We start from the raw sequence: 20,990 nt of genomic DNA, 5'->3' as shown, positions 1-20,990 counted from the left end.
TTTCAAGCTAATTTCCAAATATACTCTATTGGGAATCCTAGTGTCGTAAAGTTTTGTAGATCCACCTATAGTAGACAGTGTTCACAGTCTCCATGTGATGTAGAGGTTTTTGATGGTAGTTTTCAAAACTGGCCACCGTTCAGAGATTTATTTGGTGCGGTTTATATTAATAATTATCCTTTGAGCAATATTGAGCGCCTTTGTTATTTAGTGCTCAAAACCAGCGGAGAAGCTCCCCTGACCAACCGCAGCATTGGCCTAGCGTGGAATGCCTTGAAGGACGAATATGATAACCCTCGGTTACACGTCTATAGTCATTTGAAATCTCTTTTCACGCTTCCTTTTATCGAAGAAGAAAATAGTTCTAATCGAAAGTTAATTCACCGCGGCATTAATGGATCTCTTTCTGCGATGTCTATATATGCCATATGGATCATTGGGATCCAATTATCGTTTTCGTTTGCCTTCAACGTTTCCCAAAAATTACACTGACACTGTGGGAGAAAAGTGTCGAAAATAAAAGCAAGCTTTCTTTGTGGAAAGACTTGAATAGTTTTTTGACGGAGAGAACTCGTACTCTCACTTGTCTTCAGGACATGAGGAAGAGATTTTCTACTGTGAAGCGTCATCGTTTGTGTATAAACTAGTTGCGCAAGGGACATGAAATTAAAAATTGTAGAAATCGTCGTCGGTGTTTGGTTTGTAATAGAAGTCATCATACTTTACTACATGGAGATGGTTCAACAAATAGTCAAAGTCCAATGACAACAACTCCAAGTTCGCGTTTGTCAGTTTCGGCTCTACCTTTTTGTCCCTCGAATTCTTCCCAAGCAGTTGTCAATCTCCTGATTCAAATGCATCTCGTTGCTCCACATCGGCTGGAGATGTAGTTCGACAAGCATTTCACGCTGCGCAGAATCAATCGGTTCTTTTGGGCACAGCCATGGGGAAAGTCGTTCATCAAGGTGGTTTGTATTCTGCTAGGGCGTTGATAGATCCGGCTCGAAGGATCAAATGTTTAACTCAGAGGGGCTCCGTCAATGGGAGAAGGAGTAATACGCCCAATGCGTCGAGCAGTGGACCGTAGGCTATACGCAAATAAAAATAAATAAAACACCAATAGTTTTTGTTAATATAAATCAAATATTTATTACTAATTTTGATAAGTGGAGATATTACCTGTGGCAACAATATGCCTATCTATGCACAACGATATGTGCTTTAATTCCACTTTTAGTTTTTTGACAGGTACTATTAATCCGATCAAAATATTGCCACCCTTGTCCAATATAGCTCCCCCGATTTTCAGAGGACTGTTGATATTTCAATTTTGATATGTGTTTTGCAAACGATAATGCAAGTTTTGTCTATCCGAATGTCAGCGAAATACTACTTGATATCTAAAGGAGGCGGCAAAACAAGTGACAATTAACTTGTCGTAAAAATGTCAAAGGCGCTAGCACAAGGTTACAGTAAACCGTAGCGCGTACATTTTAACGAATAATTAAGGACCAAGCCAGGGGAAAATAAAAATCAATATTCAACGCGAATCTAAATTAAACAACATTAGTGAAAATGATTTTACGTCATTTGGCTTCATTTGAATTTAATTTGAGTTGAATTTGAATATGTTGATAGTATTTATTGAAATCTAATTTCGATTAATTACACTTACTTCATTTATTCGGGCCTGTGGTACAAAGTCAAGGATACTTATGAAAGTATCGGGACTTTTTTGATAACCGTTGACGGTATTACCTCAGATGGAATTGCTTCAGCTGAAAAATATCAGTCCAACCGGGAAAACTATATTGAAAGTTTTTCTCAGACAGGTACTATAAATACGAGCAATGTTTGCCACCATGGTCCAATACGGTTCCCCCAGATATTCGGAGCACTGTTGACATTTCAATTTCGAACTGGAGTTTGTCGACTTCTGGTTCCGGCAAAATGCATAATGATATAGATGATTTCCATAGAGATTTTTTGTCGTGACTTTTTTCTGCTACGTTATAAATAATAATTGAAAGGTTGTGCCATTTGATTATGAAAACTCAATGTGAGGCTAGGGAAATTGTGTCGAAGTTTCCATTTTTTCATATAAGTTTCGTTTTGGTCTGGAAAATTCTTAGGGATACTTATGAAATATTAAATAATACTAGTCAATAGTCATTTTTAAATGTTCGATCTTCCATCTGTAGATAACGAAACGAGTTCTAGTCTTAAAAATTTGCAAAGAAGCATAAACGGTTGTTTATCTGCCATGTTAGTCTATGACACTGTTATGGATCATTGGGATCCTATTTTAGCTTTTATTTGGATTGAGCGTCTGCCGAAGCTTGCGGTAATACTCTGAAAACAGAGTCTCAGAGATAAGTCATCCTTTTCATCATGGGCTTAGCTTGTTTCGTTCCTCAAGGAGAGAATTCAGACGCTTGTCTGTTTGCGTGATTCGCCAAAATCCCCAAACAAACGCAAAGTTAATGCAAATTTGGTAAAATTTGATAAATTAAAATCTTATTCCAAACAATGTTGCGTTGTATGCTTTAAGTTACTTAGTTGCTATATATGCCATGAAAAAATTATACGTTTATGCTTCAAATGTGACGACTACTCCGAGTCCCAACCACTCAGCCAAATTCTAATGTTGCCTCTACCTCCACTAGTGCTAGTCCGGCTGTAACAAGCCGTCAAGTATTTTACACGCCCCACAATTCGCGAGTCCTTCTCGGTACCACTATGGTAAACATAGTTCACGAAGGAAGTTCTTATCCAGTTCGAGCAATCATTGACCATGCATCTTAGGTTACTTTTGTATCCTTCAAAATAGATTGGTGATTCGGGTCAATTTGTTCTTAGTCATTCGTTTAGGAATGAAAATTCGTTTTTACACAAGCCTTCTCTGAAAGAAATTTATAATGCATTTATTAGCGAGTATCTTGAATAAGGTTATGTGTTCTCTGTTTTTCCCTCACAAGTCCCTCTGGCATGTTACTTACCCCATCACCCAGTTGCGCGTACATATCCAATCGAAATTGTGGGTAGTTTTTTAAGCATAAAATAAAACTTCTACTGCTATAAGTCTAAACGATATTCTTCATGTGGGGTCAAACCTCGTAGTCTTAGATTTAGTCTTCTTAATATTATGACATTATGAATTGCAGACTGTCACTTTTGGAGTAAATAGTGCCCTTTATTTAGCAGTTCGTACAAGGTCCAATTTGCCGATGATTGTAAGTCTGAACATCCTTTGGCTTCAAATGTCCTTCGTAAAAGTACGTATGTTGTTGACGTACTTGCTGGGGCTCATATCTAGAAAACACTACTCTTTCTCGGGAATAGCTTATTGCTTCTTTGTCCACCGCCAAATTTGAGTTGAGGAAGTGAACTTAAAATGATACATTTGTGCTTGCTTGTTTGCCCACTGCCCAAAGTAGTTCCAAACCATTATGTTTGCTAACTTGGATTCGTTCTATATTTGTGTAACCTCCACCTCTAAAAACCTAATTATTCTAAGCGGGAAGTTCTTTCACACATAACCACATTGTTTGGTTATTGCTCATTATAGTGGTAACAAAAATCATTATGCAGAACGTGTGGCATGTTACTCAATTACAATCTCGCGATTTTGTTATGAACCAAACACTTTGGCAGAACCACATGTACAAATTCTCTAGGGAAAGTTATTGTAAATATGTAAGCCTCTAAGACAAGAGTAGCCCCAATAAAGTCGGTCCCATTACCTAGTTTGAATTATGTCATTTTGAGTGACTTGGATATTTCAATTAACAAGATGTACCGATTCATCCAAAACCCCACCCCCATAACCGGCCTACACATTTTTTCACGAGTTAAATCCCAACCGCTGAAGATATTAGATTGGGTAATATTCATTTAGCCATATTGGCACAATGTTATTGTGCAGATGAGTATAAGTATCTTCTGGATAAATGACATTCCTCTAGCTCCCTTTTTCTTTAAGCCCATTATAGTCGAGTTTGGTGTCATGTTAAGTGAATTATCTTATCTCGATTTGTCTGTGCTTATGCTGCGGGTCGCGCTTTTCGTATCACTAAAGGATAGTGACGTTTGTGTCTGTGTCTTTATCTGAGGCGGAGTCTGATCTTACGTCGGCTTCATTTCTGACTACCTTTTACCAGTTCATAGGTCATGGTGGTTGTCCTAAAACCATATTTTCGGATAACGGGACTAATTTTTTGGTGGTTCACATGAATTCGAAAAAGATTTTAGAACGTTTCTTAGTGAAAATCGGTAAGTCCCACTATTGGGGCAGCAGTCAAAGGATTTCAGTAACACTTTATCGACAGGCCAAGTCATTGAATTTTTAACTATTTTAGTTCGCATCGCATTTTTTATATCAGACAATCTCGATAAAGTAGTATCGCTTACACCTGGCCACTTTATTATAGCCCTCAAGCTCTGCCAGAACCCCTTGTCGAAGAATCGCATTGATTTTAGTCAATCGGTACAGAAAACTGAGGGCATTGGTGCATCAGTTTTGTATAAGGTAGAAAGAAAAGTATTCGTTGTAAATATCCAGAGGGAAATATTGCAGTCAGTGATTTGGCAGTCATTAGGCATGAAAAACTTCCATCTACTTCTTGGAAGCTAGGACGTGTAGTCGAGACGCATCCTGATAATAACGGTAAGTATTAGAAATGATTGTTGAGACACGAGGATCGTTTAAGTTTAACAATTCAAGTTCTTTATTTAAGAACAAGTAAAAGACAACTGAACGCTACAAAAGTAAACTATGTATTACATAGAATGTTAGGATGATGTATGTGATATGGCACAATACATAAGAGAGAAGAGAACATAAAAGAGTATGCGTGTATTTCTACAATGTACATAAGAAACAATGTTGCCACATCTAATATTATTATTAATCATTTGGCAATTCACATGGGTTACCGTGCTCATATGATGTACAATTGCAAATACCAACATTCCTCCTCAATTGTACATGACTTGTGCCAAGGTTCTAAATTTCTCCAGCTTTGACAATGGTAGTGGTTTAGTCAGCATATCAGCAAGCATTTCTTCGGACTGGCAATAACTACATTCGATGACCTTTTTATCAATGTAATCCTTTACGAAGTAATATTCGTGTCAATATGTTTTGTTATATTACTTAATTTCTCCTCCTTGATTAAGTTTAGGCAACTTCTGCTATCTTCGTAAATTATCTTCGGTTTGACTTGTTGACATCCGAAGTCTACTAAAACATTTCTCAACCACTTTGCTTCTTTTGCAGCATCCGACAGAGCAATGAATTCAGCTTCGATTGTAGGCAGAGTAACAAGTGTTTGCATTTTACAAGCCCAGCTGATTGGACAATCATTCAATAAAAACAAATATCCAGAGTTACTTTCCCGGTCAATTCGACATTCAGCCCAATTAGCATCCGCGTATTCGTTCAAAGTATTCGGAGCATCAGTCTCACAACTAAGTTTCAAGTAAATGTCTCAATCAATCCAATCTTATTGAGTAGGACATCTTTTTTTTTTTTTTTTTGATAAAAAGGGATATACAGGCAGCAATATCAGGACGAGTGTTAACAGCAACATACAGCAAATAGCCCAATAAACTTTGATATTCAGTATTTCTTTGTTCAACATTTTACCATTGTCCCAATCGTTTGCTGCTTGCTTCAAACCGTAAATACTTTTCGTCTGCTTACAAACCTTGTTTGAATCGCCCTTCACAAAACCAGGTGGTTGTGCCATGTATATTGTTTCTTTTAAATTACCATTCAGGAATGCACATGAATGACGTCCATATGATGAATATGCATCTTCTTTTGTCCAGCAATTGAAAGTAATATACGAAATGATGCGGTGTTGCAGGCGCAAAAACTTCATCATAAATTTATCTCCAATGGTTTCATTTAAATTTACAAATCTAAAATCTCTGTGTCCAAACAATTTATGATAATAACGTTGACAATTGACAATTTTGCAGGAAACAACACAATTGATACAAATTGTTGACTAAATCCGCTAATCCAATTTCCAAATCCTTATCGTCGCGAATTCTGCACATATTACCAGAAGACATAAATGTATAACCCTTAGTGGACAACTTTTTCACGGACAATAAATTTCCTTTAAATGATGGAATAAAACATCCCCAACAGTTATGACTACTTTAGACCCTTTGTCATTCACCATCGATACTTTACAAACACCTTTACCATTTGAATAAACAGCATCACCATTTGCTACGGTCACCTTCTCACACCACGATGTATCAAGTTCAACGTGCCATATTTGCAGTGAACTTGATACATCGTGGTGTGAGAAGGTGACCGTAGCAAATGGTGATGCTGTTTATCCACAATCAACAACCCATTGACCTTCAGCACCGTTCATTATGAAACATGCATTTACCATACATACATTTTCTTGTGCGATATTAGCTTTGTGTTGATCCGACTACTTATTTTTTTAACTACCAGCAATTCTTACGAATGTGCCCAACACCGTGACCATAGTGGCAAATAATTTTCTTTTTGTTGTGCGCAAACTTATTTGTTGCTTTCAGAACAGAGTCTTCGCTCACTTGCCTTTTCTTTCATTTCTCGTGCTCTTCCAATAACTTATTTTCCACAACAGTCATTGTGAGATCTTTTTCATTCCTTACCTCAAGAGCAGTTATCAGGATGTCATGTGTAACAGAAGGCTACTCAACAGCATAGATATAATCCATGACTCAGACAATTTTTCACCCAACGATTGCAGCATTTTTGTTATATGGGAATCCATATCTTCTCCAGGTTGTAGCTTAAGTTCACAAATACTCCCCATAAGTTTCATCTTGTTACTCAAAGAAGATTTTTTATAATACGATTTAAGTGTATCCCAAGCTGCATTTGCATTTGCACAATTTGCAATACGATGCACTTCACTACAGAGTCACGCTCTTTCCATTTTTCATCAGCAACCGCCGGCACAGGATCAGTGACAAAGTCCCACACTTTTTCCTTCTTCAACAACAGCTGCATTCTATATTTCCACAAATCATAATTATCCCTGTTCAGGTTTGTGAACAACAATTTTGAGTTAGTCATGATTCACTCCAATCGGGTAATTTTCCACGATAAATTTCACAATAAAATTAGCAATCGTGAACAAATAGCAGAATCCAGGCACCAAGAATATTTAATTCAATTCTCCAAGAAACAACGAAAACAAAATCCTCTCTAGATGCGATAGTATAGGCCCATAACCTATTATAAATTATTGTTGAGATCGTTTAAGTTTAACAATTCAAGTTCTTTATTTAAGAAGAAGTAAAATACAACTAATTGAACGTTACAAAAGTAAACTATGTATTACATAGAATGTTAGGATGATGTATGTGATATGGCAACCTATATAAAATGCAATGAATAAGAGAGGAGAGAACATAAAAGAGTATGCGTGTATTTGTACGATGTGCATAAGAAACAATGTGGCAAATCTAATATTATTATCAATCACTTGGGAACTCTCATAGGTTACCGTGCTCATGTGATGTACATTTGCAAATACCAACAGTAATATTCGCGTTGTAGACGTCCTAACTGTTCAGGTTATTGTTAGTCGTCGTGTTAGCCCTGTTACACAATTAAGTCTGTTGTTTGTTCTCTCTCTCTCTCTCTCTCGTTTTTTCCTCTCTCGTTGTGTCTTTTTGTCCGACCAAGGTAGATGTACTAGGTCAGCCCAGCTGACGGCACCATTAAATGTCAAAACAAATTGTTGTAATGAAGAATTCGCCCTAAATGAATGCAACAACAAATTTGTTTATGTTGTCTTCCCTAAAAGTACCTTTTTATAATATTTCAAATAATTTAAGAGCAAGTTTAGAGTGAAACCAGTAAAAATATTAAAAGATAATGAAGGAAGGAGGTTAGAATGGAATGCAGCTTTAAGAATTAAGTTAGCCTCAACATCAAAGATTCCCAAAGCACATCACGGGAAGTAGTGCAAGAATTCGACTCTTGCCATTTGCAGTTCCGGGAAAACTTTCGGTTTAAACCAGTAAAATATACTCATTATAAGTTTCTTGGTTTAAAAAATATCGCAATACTACAATTAATACTTATTTTACTCTTATTTGCTTTACAATAAAAACTTTTATTGCGACGTTCGTTTACGACGAGAGGCACACAAAATAAAATGTAAACAAACACCTCGTTTCTGATTGGTTGAAGCAAATTTGCCGCAACGATGACAATATATACAACGATAATGACAATATTGGTTGGGAAAGTGGTCGATTGGAAAATGTGGTCAAGAGGTGCCTTTATATGGACTCTACTCCCAAACATTAACCTACATCAGAGGGCTGAAACAAGTAAAAACTGTTATATGGAGACTATACGTAGACGTGGACTTGCTTACGAAATTTTGGACCATTACGAACTTCAAATACCAAATTTGAAACAATTCCGGTGAATAATTTCGCACAAATCATAAAAATACCGAGTATCGTTAAGCACCGTCATACGGGGGCTATACGAAGACGTGGACCTGTATACTGTTGTCATAGGCTGTAGTACCCGTTACGAACTTTAAATATGAAATTTAAAATAATTCCGGTAAATACTGTCGCCAAAATAATGAAAATGCCGAATATCGGGAGGTACCATTATATGGGCGCTATTCAAAAACGTGGACCAACATGGACCATTTACGAACTTAACCTGCCTATTGGCAAACTATGCATGTATGCAAAATTTTAGCTTATATATCAATTCGTTCGAAGGATAGCCTCACTATAACGTTATAAAATTTTACGAAAATCCAGAATACGGAATGACAAAGTTAATATACACTCCATAGAATCGTGGAGGGTATAAAAATTCAATCATACTCGGTTTCTTACACGATATTGGGAATGTTTTTAGTTATGAAATGCTTAGTGAAATTACAATCATTATAAAATAAGGCAATGAGGAGCAATTTAACCAAAAATAAATGTTTTCAAAACTTCTGGAGTGATAAAGCCTTTGTTTTGATTTGTTCGATATCCTCCATATTTATAGGGATTTACAGAGTCTTCTTCTTCTCTCTGTGTCACTGATACATCATACTTAAAGCTATTTCAAGCTATCTGTGGATAGTTGGAATGACCTACTGTCTGCTAAATCTCGCGGACTATTTTTTTGTTCATTTCCTAAATCTGTATTAGTTATTGTCTGTAAGTAGAAACTGCGCTGCTAGTGACTTCTTTACTTATAAAGTTTCTTAACATCAACAAAAATTTATCATTCACTTTGGATTGCTCGACATTTAAAGAGCTCGATTTTCACCAAAATCGTCATATCACTGAAAAAGCTAAGTGAACATTCCATTTTGGCATTTCTTCTAAATCCTACAACAGCACTTATGACCATTTTCATCTCTCTCTCTACTAGTTAGCATTTAAGATAGTTTTGCCTGTCACAACAAAAGCCACTCGTTGACGGCAGCTTGTCTAGTAAGAACAGTGATGGCATTTTGTTTGGGATACCGTAGATATTTAGTTGTGGCAAAATAGGCTTAATGTCATAATTGTTGTTATTATAAAACGATTTTTTTTTATTCGAGAAATATGGTCATGTTTATCAGTTCCATATGTTAGGACCATCCGATTTAAAATTTAAATCGCTCTAAAGGCGTAATATGTGTTCAATAACGATCACAATTGGTTTCATTTGTTTCTCATTAATTCCTAATGTAAAAGTTCGTTAATGTAAAAGTTCGTGTAGCTCTACCAAATGTTCATGCAATCAAAGAGTGTCAACATTCGAAAATTTTCAATCGATAACTTAAAATGTGTTTTTTTTTCTCGGAACTGGACTTTTTGAGATATGACACTCTATAGCAAGAGTCGACCCATATAACGGTAAATAATAACTTTGGTTTCCATCGGTTAAGAAATAAAAAATATGCAAGAATGTGATATCTACTTTTGTCTGAGTAGGCGTTATAAACTATTAACATATAATTGAATATGTCAAAATACTTACCTGCGCTTGAACCCAAACCTATATTGACATCCAATCACCAAATAACGAAAATTTATGGTAAAAAAGCAATAACCCGCCAAACAAATAAAACATCAAAAGTCTTGAACAATTAAAATATGAAATTAGCTAAATTGACTGCAGTTGCAAAGCACAAGATTTTTCAAACAATCCATAAATTTACAAATTACATGATCTAGATTTGTAGATTAATATATTTAATGTGAATTCAATTATTATCGTTTATATTATTTGGTATGCAAATCTATTAGACTATTCCAACCCCCTCTTCCCTATTATTATAAAATCTTTATATTAAACAATTGGACATATTGGTTACTATGAACACAAAAAAATAATACATGGTGTAGAGTGTACACTCATAAAGTTAGAAAATACCATTGAATGACTTTTTATGATTTCCCAATTGGGTGAAAATTTTCAAAAAGGAACATATACTACTGAAATTAGTGGTCGGGCACATAATATCAGGAATAATCTTTAAATGGGTTATGTGCATGAATATCATGCGACGGGAGGTGCGTCTACAGCACATAAAAAGCGAATATCGGAAATGCTACAGCAACCTGCATATCATATTCAGTCGTCTAGATAAAGAACATCAGAAATACGGATGTACAAATGCCAGAAGAACGGGAAGAACATTTTCAGTGCACTAGACAACGAATGGTAGAAATTCGAGCATTCGAGAAACTCAAGAACAACCACAAACACGTCTTCACTCTAACAGGGAATGAGTGTTAGATGTACGAGCATATTAAAAAAGGATACGCCCAGTTCTTAGCACGGTCACTCACAAGTGGCGACGAAACATCGTCTATATAGATCCACGTTTTTCTATATCCCCCATATATTGCAACATTTTTGGTTTACATATATCTTCATTCAACATTGCCACATCATTCAAATATCTGAAGTTTTTAACAAATTATCCAACTGAGTGCCTTGGGATTTCCTGTGTAAAATGAAGCTCGTTTGAATATTGAATCCGAAATCTTTTATTGTTAAAGGTATTTTTTATATATATTGGGATGGGTATTGTGCTCGGCCGAATTGAACATGTTTATCGACAATATAAAAACAAAATGTTGTTATGACATCACATATATATACTGTCCCCAGCAAATTTTGTAAGTATAAACATAACATATGAACCATTCTGATCGGCCACTCTTACTCATTTCTGTAGGATATCATATTTTTTTGCTGAGAATGGTCAGCAAACCTGAACAGTTGGGACTTTACACGTTTAAAATAATCACTTTTCTTAACCTAAACAACAAATAAAGTCCATATTCATTTTTATACAAAATTTCAGACAAAAAAGAAATGCAGATGTTTTCTAATTGATATATTTTCTATCAATTCCCATCAATAAATTTATACGTGGTTTTGACCATTTTTTGTCAGTATATCATAAGAAGGAGTGTATATTCAGTTTATTATTACAAAGACGTTTAGTATTTTAGTTGAACTATATAAAATCACGATTAGGTAGCGGTTCTTTCAGAACTAAAACAAACGGCCAGAGACACGACTTGGATTTGGCAATCAGTTTATTATTACTAGGACGTTAAGTATTTTAATTGGACTATATCAGGTCGCCATTATGTCGAGGTTCTTCCATAGTTCCTGCATTTTCAAGATTCCGTAAACATTTCCCAAAAAAAGGTTAGCTTCAATTTGCCATTGCAAAAATTACAGCCCAGCTGACGGCACCATTAAATGTCAAAACAAATTGTTGTAATGAAGAATTCGCCCTAAATGAATGCAACAACAAATTTGTTTATGTTGTCTTCCCTAAAAGTACCTTTTTATAATATTTCAAATAATTTAAGAGCAAGTTTAGAGTGAAACCAGTAAAAATATTAAAAGATAATGAAGGAAGGAGGTTAGAATGGAATGCAGCTTTAAGAATTAAGTTAGCCTCAACATCAAAGATTCCCAAAGCACATCACGGGAAGTAGTGCAAGAATTCGACTCTTGCCATTTGCAGTTCCGGGAAAACTTTCGGTTTAAACCAGTAAAATATACTCATTATAAGTTTCTTGGTTTAAAAAATATCGCAATACTACAATTAATACTTATTTTACTCTTATTTGCTTTACAATAAAAACTTTTATTGCGACGTTCGTTTACGACGAGAGGCACACAAAATAAAATGTAAACAAACACCTCGTTTCTGATTGGTTGAAGCAAATTTGCCGCAACGATGACAATATATACAACGATAATGACAATATTGGTTGGGAAAGTGGTCGATTGGAAAATGTGGTCAAGAGGTGCCTTTATATGGACTCTACTCCCAAACATTAACCTACATCAGAGGGCTGAAACAAGTAAAAACTGTTATATGGAGACTATACGTAGACGTGGACTTGCTTACGAAATTTTGGACCATTACGAACTTCAAATACCAAATTTGAAACAATTCCGGTGAATAATTTCGCACAAATCATAAAAATACCGAGTATCGTTAAGCACCGTCATACGGGGGCTATACGAAGACGTGGACCTGTATACTGTTGTCATAGGCTGTAGTACCCGTTACGAACTTTAAATATGAAATTTAAAATAATTCCGGTAAATACTGTCGCCAAAATAATGAAAATGCCGAATATCGGGAGGTACCATTATATGGGCGCTATTCAAAAACGTGGACCAACATGGACCATTTACGAACTTAACCTGCCTATTGGCAAACTATGCATGTATGCAAAATTTTAGCTTATATATCAATTCGTTCGAAGGATAGCCTCACTATAACGTTATAAAATTTTACGAAAATCCAGAATACGGAATGACAAAGTTAATATACACTCCATAGAATCGTGGAGGGTATAAAAATTCAATCATACTCGGTTTCTTACACGATATTGGGAATGTTTTTAGTTATGAAATGCTTAGTGAAATTACAATCATTATAAAATAAGGCAATGAGGAGCAATTTAACCAAAAATAAATGTTTTCAAAACTTCTGGAGTGATAAAGCCTTTGTTTTGATTTGTTCGATATCCTCCATATTTATAGGGATTTACAGAGTCTTCTTCTTCTCTCTGTGTCACTGATACATCATACTTAAAGCTATTTCAAGCTATCTGTGGATAGTTGGAATGACCTACTGTCTGCTAAATCTCGCGGACTATTTTTTTGTTCATTTCCTAAATCTGTATTAGTTATTGTCTGTAAGTAGAAACTGCGCTGCTAGTGACTTCTTTACTTATAAAGTTTCTTAACATCAACAAAAATTTATCATTCACTTTGGATTGCTCGACATTTAAAGAGCTCGATTTTCACCAAAATCGTCATATCACTGAAAAAGCTAAGTGAACATTCCATTTTGGCATTTCTTCTAAATCCTACAACAGCACTTATGACCATTTTCATCTCTCTCTCTACTAGTTAGCATTTAAGATAGTTTTGCCTGTCACAACAAAAGCCACTCGTTGACGGCAGCTTGTCTAGTAAGAACAGTGATGGCATTTTGTTTGGGATACCGTAGATATTTAGTTGTGGCAAAATAGGCTTAATGTCATAATTGTTGTTATTATAAAACGATTTTTTTTTATTCGAGAAATATGGTCATGTTTATCAGTTCCATATGTTAGGACCATCCGATTTAAAATTTAAATCGCTCTAAAGGCGTAATATGTGTTCAATAACGATCACAATTGGTTTCATTTGTTTCTCATTAATTCCTAATGTAAAAGTTCGTTAATGTAAAAGTTCGTGTAGCTCTACCAAATGTTCATGCAATCAAAGAGTGTCAACATTCGAAAATTTTCAATCGATAACTTAAAATGTGTTTTTTTTTCTCGGAACTGGACTTTTTGAGATATGACACTCTATAGCAAGAGTCGACCCATATAACGGTAAATAATAACTTTGGTTTCCATCGGTTAAGAAATAAAAAATATGCAAGAATGTGATATCTACTTTTGTCTGAGTAGGCGTTATAAACTATTAACATATAATTGAATATGTCAAAATACTTACCTGCGCTTGAACCCAAACCTATATTGACATCCAATCACCAAATAACGAAAATTTATGGTAAAAAAGCAATAACCCGCCAAACAAATAAAACATCAAAAGTCTTGAACAATTAAAATATGAAATTAGCTAAATTGACTGCAGTTGCAAAGCACAAGATTTTTCAAACAATCCATAAATTTACAAATTACATGATCTAGATTTGTAGATTAATATATTTAATGTGAATTCAATTATTATCGTTTATATTATTTGGTATGCAAATCTATTAGACTATTCCAACCCCCTCTTCCCTATTATTATAAAATCTTTATATTAAACAATTGGACATATTGGTTACTATGAACACAAAAAAATAATACATGGTGTAGAGTGTACACTCATAAAGTTAGAAAATACCATTGAATGACTTTTTATGATTTCCCAATTGGGTGAAAATTTTCAAAAAGGAACATATACTACTGAAATTAGTGGTCGGGCACATAATATCAGGAATAATCTTTAAATGGGTTATGTGCATGAATATCATGCGACGGGAGGTGCGTCTACAGCACATAAAAAGCGAATATCGGAAATGCTACAGCAACCTGCATATCATATTCAGTCGTCTAGATAAAGAACATCAGAAATACGGATGTACAAATGCCAGAAGAACGGGAAGAACATTTTCAGTGCACTAGACAACGAATGGTAGAAATTCGAGCATTCGAGAAACTCAAGAACAACCACAAACACGTCTTCACTCTAACAGGGAATGAGTGTTAGATGTACGAGCATATTAAAAAAGGATACGCCCAGTTCTTAGCACGGTCACTCACAAGTGGCGACGAAACATCGTCTATATAGATCCACGTTTTTCTATATCCCCCATATATTGCAACATTTTTGGTTTACATATATCTTCATTCAACATTGCCACATCATTCAAATATCTGAAGTTTTTAACAAATTATCCAACTGAGTGCCTTGGGATTTCCTGTGTAAAATGAAGCTCGTTTGAATATTGAATCCGAAATCTTTTATTGTTAAAGGTATTTTTTATATATATTGGGATGGGTATTGTGCTCGGCCGAATTGAACATGTTTATCGACAATATAAAAACAAAATGTTGTTATGACATCACATATATATACTGTCCCCAGCAAATTTTGTAAGTATAAACATAACATATGAACCATTCTGATCGGCCACTCTTACTCATTTCTGTAGGATATCATATTTTTTTGCTGAGAATGGTCAGCAAACCTGAACAGTTGGGACTTTACACGTTTAAAATAATCACTTTTCTTAACCTAAACAACAAATAAAGTCCATATTCATTTTTATACAAAATTTCAGACAAAAAAGAAATGCAGATGTTTTCTAATTGATATATTTTCTATCAATTCCCATCAATAAATTTATACGTGGTTTTGACCATTTTTTGTCAGTATATCATAAGAAGGAGTGTATATTCAGTTTATTATTACAAAGACGTTTAGTATTTTAGTTGAACTATATAAAATCACGATTAGGTAGCGGTTCTTTCAGAACTAAAACAAACGGCCAGAGACACGACTTGGATTTGGCAATCAGTTTATTATTACTAGGACGTTAAGTATTTTAATTGGACTATATCAGGTCGCCATTATGTCGAGGTTCTTCCATAGTTCCTGCATTTTCAAGATTCCGTAAACATTTCCCAAAAAAAGGTTAGCTTCAATTTGCCATTGCAAAAATTACATCATACCTCAAATATTGCCCATTCAAAAAATTTTAAATTTGTCATCCCATTTGTAACATATTTATGGTCAGCATAAAATTTTATGTCTATTGAAAATGATATCGGTCCACGTTTTGGTTTAGCACCCATATAACGGTACCTCAAGATATTAAGCATACTGATACTTTTTTGTCATGTTTTTTAAAATTTGTTGTTCAAATTTGATATTAAGAGTTTCCAACGGGTCCTAACTCTGGTGGCAGAACATTGGCTGCATAAGTCCACGTTTTACATAAATCCACGTAGCTTTAGCCACATTTTCCGCGGATATAAAAAGTGGTGTTGTTCGTAATGGGTTCTCCTTCTGGTGGAGATAGATAAAAATCTTTGTAAAATTGTAATTTATATAGGTTACCGCTTTGGTATGGCTCCCATGTAACGGCTCCATCCACTTTATGGAAATGAAACGATTTGAGGACAGCCGAATAAAAATTCCTGTAGTGAAACCGCCTCACCGGAGACGAGATTACACATGGAGATTGAAGAAGGAAAAACCCCTTTTGTTACGAGAAGTTAATACTGATCTCTAACCTCTCTGGGATCGTTCCACTAAGTTGTGGCGTAGGATAGACGAGCGCGTGCCGCTTGTGATCAATACAAGATTTTTTGGAAATATTACAAATATTGTTTAATTTAGAATCGCATTAAATATAGATTTTTATTGACCACCGGATTGTCCCCCCACTGATACCATATTATTGTCTGCTGCCCTCGTAGAACCGATTGCGGCAGTTAAAATATCCGAGCCTTGGTCCAAATACAACAAATCCTCGCCTCTTCTGATGAACCAATGCAAACCAAGTCCGAATCCATCTCTGTACATTCATCTGCGGTTCCAACTAACTGCTAACTCCAAAAAAGATAATTCGCGAACCGATTCCGGATCTTCGAGTCCATCTGCGGCTACGGTTGCCACTCCGCAGTCGTTGGAGTAGTAGGCCAAAACGAATAAGTCCGAATCATGGGGATTCATCTGCGGCCTTACATAAATTTCGCCTTTGCGACCTTATGCACCCGTTGGATAGATGTATCGATCTCCGCGTCATGAATGTGGACATGCGTCGAAGAATTGTTGTTAAATTTAATGATTGCATGCGCTGTTTGGCGAAATCCCACCAAGCCAGGTACTGCCACAGTAAAAGAAAGAGTGCCGTATGTAACAAATATCACAACTCTGTTCTTCACGTTGATTCGAAGACAGTGGTTAGACCCAGAAGTAATCGTCGGCGTCGTCCGTATACAAATTAATTATATAATTCGTCCTTACTATTTTCCCTCTATCGTAGGGACGATATTAGAGCAATGCAGTAGGCAAAGTCAGATATGTTCCTCTCTGATACATAGTCTCCGAATCCCTAGTTCACGACTTGATGGTAGTCAAATATGTAGGCTTACTGTCACCTCTATCTACGACCTGAGTCAGTCAATTGTGGCAGTGGTGACAAATTTGGACCAAGCGCGTACGCCTACAGCTGCAATCACAGGCCGCAAAAAAGACTCCTTTCTTGGACTTTCTTTGCGGATTCAGATTTTAATAGGCCTGGTCGGGTGGACTTGGTACTCGGGCCGGAAGTTTATGCCAGGGTCGTTACACATTGGGTGCATGCGACGCCAGGGTTACCGATAGGCATATGTAACATATAGGGTTACAATTTTTTTTTTTGTTTTCAAAAAATTAATGGAAATTTAAAAATAGTTGAATTGAAAAATGCTGGCAAAAATTTAATTATGTATTGTATTTTAGTTACAATATCTCAATATGTTGCAAGGTGGACGGAATGTTTAATTTATGTTGGAAATTATGTTTTGCTACGTTAACAATGGGTTAATTAATTTGTAAATGATTAACATCGTTGAAATCTATCAATGTCAACAGATTTCAAGGAGTGGCAAATCTCACCAACGTCGCCTTAATTGATGTTGGCATCGTTGCTTATTATTGTAATAACACTATCTCTTCTTCTATCGCCCGATAAGAATGAAGACTCTGCCCCGCTATCTTGCTAATTAATGTAATATTTTTTACCATATAGGCGCTACGCCGAAACATTGACATTGAAAAGTTTCCGCGAAGAGGTCTTCTAACCCCTTAGAAGCTAAGATGCCAAATAAAAGCACAATCATATGAAAAATGTGGCCAAGACAATGGAAATACTAGATACAGCGGATACCTTCACATTAGGGTTATACAAAAGCATGTCCCTATACTTATAATTATGTCTAGTTCTAAAATCTCAAAATACCAACATTTAAGGATTTTGAAAGGGGCTATATCGCAATGCAAATCGACCTGATACATATTTTGTACAAATGATTGTTCATGTAACCCCTAGGACTGCATCAAAACTCTATCGTAGCTTTTGCGTGGTATAGAGCAAAATATTTGAGGCCCTTTTTGTATGGTTAAGCTATATAAAATGGACCCTATAAAAGTTTGACCCGCGAACCCCCCTTTTGGGATTTTTATCTACCAACCGAAAATGTAACAACTGACGCTAGCGCATAGTCCCCATATAACGTTACCTTTAATTTAAGTTTACTTTTAAGGAAGAATTTTCCGAGGATATGAATCCTTTTCTCACTAAATTTTCAGTTCGCTCACTATTTTTTATAGCCCGCATATTACCGTGCCTCTTTATATTCGGTATTTCATTGATTGCAGTTCCAATGAATTTTGCATTTTGAGTTCTCATTGGATGGATTATTTTCAATTTTTTTGAGTTTTGGACCTCAGAATCGATAATAATTTCTAAATTGAAATCTTGGCTATGTGACTTTGATTTAACTATCATAATCATCGATTTGGAGGGAAAGTCAACAGTATCTCGTGTTATAATTTTCAAACTGATATTTTTATTATTTTGGCAAATATAAGGATTAAGATAAATCGAAATAGTGGGCGTAAAAGTAGGCGTGGCCATTATTTTTTCCTTAAAAACCTAGCTCGGGGTATAACGAACGTTTGCACTAAAAATTATGCAAATCGGTTCAAGCGATCTCAATTGATTACATTACCAACGAGCAACAATTGATTTGTATATATCTATATATATAAATGAAAGTTGTGTTAGTTACTACGCTTATAACTTAAGAACCGCTGAACTGATTTTAATGATTCATACAAATTCGGAATTGTCTCCTATCCGAAAAGGATAATATACAAAAAAAAATCACGTAAAAATGTGATATATTAACATTTTCATTTTGACTTTTGAAATGTACAATAGTAATGTTTTATTTTGCATGATTTTTTTCCATTTTGACTTACTTTTTTCTAATGTACATTTGTAGTGTTTTTTATATTTTATTTTTGAATTCGAATATCATAATATCAATTTATTTAATTGACTTGATTTCTTGAGAACTGAAATTGATGACGGGTTACATGGAAGTGTAGTATCGAATTATGTGATGGCGAAACGGAATAGATGATATCGAAATAATTTAACGCGGTCACACCAAAGTTAGAAGATAATAACCTTTTTAAAATCGCTAAAAAAAAATTACGAAAAAAGAGATCTCATTACAAAAATTCTCAAAACGGGAAAATATCGAAAAAAAAATGTCCAATGGAATTGAATTTTAAAATAAAAGTACATTCTATTGACAAACTTTGTAAGGATCTTTAAACAGTTGCTGTAAAAAATCAGCGAACAAGTTGAAGATTTTTTCAATTTGTTATTATTCTTTTGTCATTTTTTTTTTTTTCAATTTGTATTATCATATTGAATTCAGTGGATTTTTTGTGAACGAAATAAAGAATAATTTTTCACTATATACAATTTTTCACCAAAAAATGAAATAAGTGCGAAATACGATTGTAACTAACATCTACCTTTTAACTCCAGGGCCTACATCGTGCTTCAGCTGGAAGATGCGCAGACATTTAAACAAACAAAAATGACCGAAAAAGACTAATGGGGCTCATTTCAAAGCGTGGACCTACTTCTTTCATGTGACAATAATCCGTCCAATGAGAGCTCAAAATGCAAAAATTTTTGGGACTACAATCAGTAAAGTACCAAATATAAAGGGTGCAAAATAGTAGAGCGAATGGGACTTTTAGTAAGAAAATGATTTCTATCCTTCCAAAAATTCTTCCCGAACACTTAAGATACCTTAAATCGCTTTTGCATGACCTGCAATATGATATATGATATCGATCATAAATAACCATTGTATGATTTAAGCTATTTTTGAAGTCTTCGTCATTTTCTTCTATTTTTGGCCAAATATCTTTGTTTCTAAGGGAGTAGAAAATTCTCGGAGTAGGGCCCATATTGATCTTGACCACTAAAAAATTGTATTTATGCTACCCTGGCGTAAGGAACCATCGTACAGATAATTGCCACATAGAAATTTATTCATGTAAAGTCCCACATTGGAGTATCCCAAGTCCACTTTCACATCTAATGTGTGGTCAGAAAAGAAAATTTTGTATTCTATTGAATTTGTAACCCCCAAGAGAATATTGGTTGGGAACGTAGATATAGATGTACATCCCAAATCAAATAAATTGTGAAAAACAAGAACAAATTATAAATATAAGAAAGTAGCACGGGACCGAATATTTGTTGAATCGTCATTGAATTATACTATGATGAAAAATATGGACTTTATGGCGTCTCCAATTTACAATTTAAATGACAAATAAAATTAGTTCCCATCTTACGGTAATTGGAGTAAAATAGTAATTATATTTGATTATCCTGAAATCAGTCTGCCCTCAATTATGAGATGGATAAAATTATTTTTACTTATTTAAATCACGTGAATTTTTTTCAGTTTGACATGCTATGTTGTTCTGCTATATTTTCGATTTGGCCTCTATTTGTCATCTTGGATTATAAGGGGTGAAGAAAGTTTTCAATGTAGGTCGATGTTTCGCAGTAGTGCCCATAGGAAGGTACTTCCTGATTTTACCTTATTTCAAAGGATTTGGCTAAAAATGTGTATTTGGGGGGGTGGAAATCGTACACAAAAATTTCAACATATCTACAAATTTTAGAATTTTCTCCATGTAATAGTACCCCCACAAGTCCACCTTTTGGCGGACTTATGAGAACTCTAATGCACAATCTGAGGTGTTAATGGGTTTAAAAAAGTAATTAACTTTGGCTATTCTTAAATCATTCAGCCCTCAATTATGAGGTGTACAAAATACAGTAAATTCCAGAAAGGGATACCTAATAATATTA

At 35.0% G+C, this 20,990-nt stretch overlaps 1 protein-coding gene across 2 annotated transcripts in view; it reads right to left on the bottom strand.

Moving 5' to 3' along the window:
- Positions 1–20,990, bottom strand: part of LOC101890560 (structural maintenance of chromosomes protein 3) — a 254,949-nt gene that overhangs the window by 12,610 nt on the left and 221,349 nt on the right. The gene's annotated exons all lie outside the window — the stretch shown is intronic.

This window comes from Musca domestica, unplaced genomic scaffold (genome assembly GCF_030504385.1).
Source record: "Musca domestica strain aabys unplaced genomic scaffold, Musca_domestica.polishedcontigs.V.1.1 13, whole genome shotgun sequence".
NCBI classification, from domain to species: Eukaryota; Metazoa; Arthropoda; class Insecta; order Diptera; family Muscidae; genus Musca; species Musca domestica.
The sequence above is the reverse complement of the archived record's forward strand: the minus strand, read 5'-3'. Positions and strand labels throughout refer to the sequence as shown.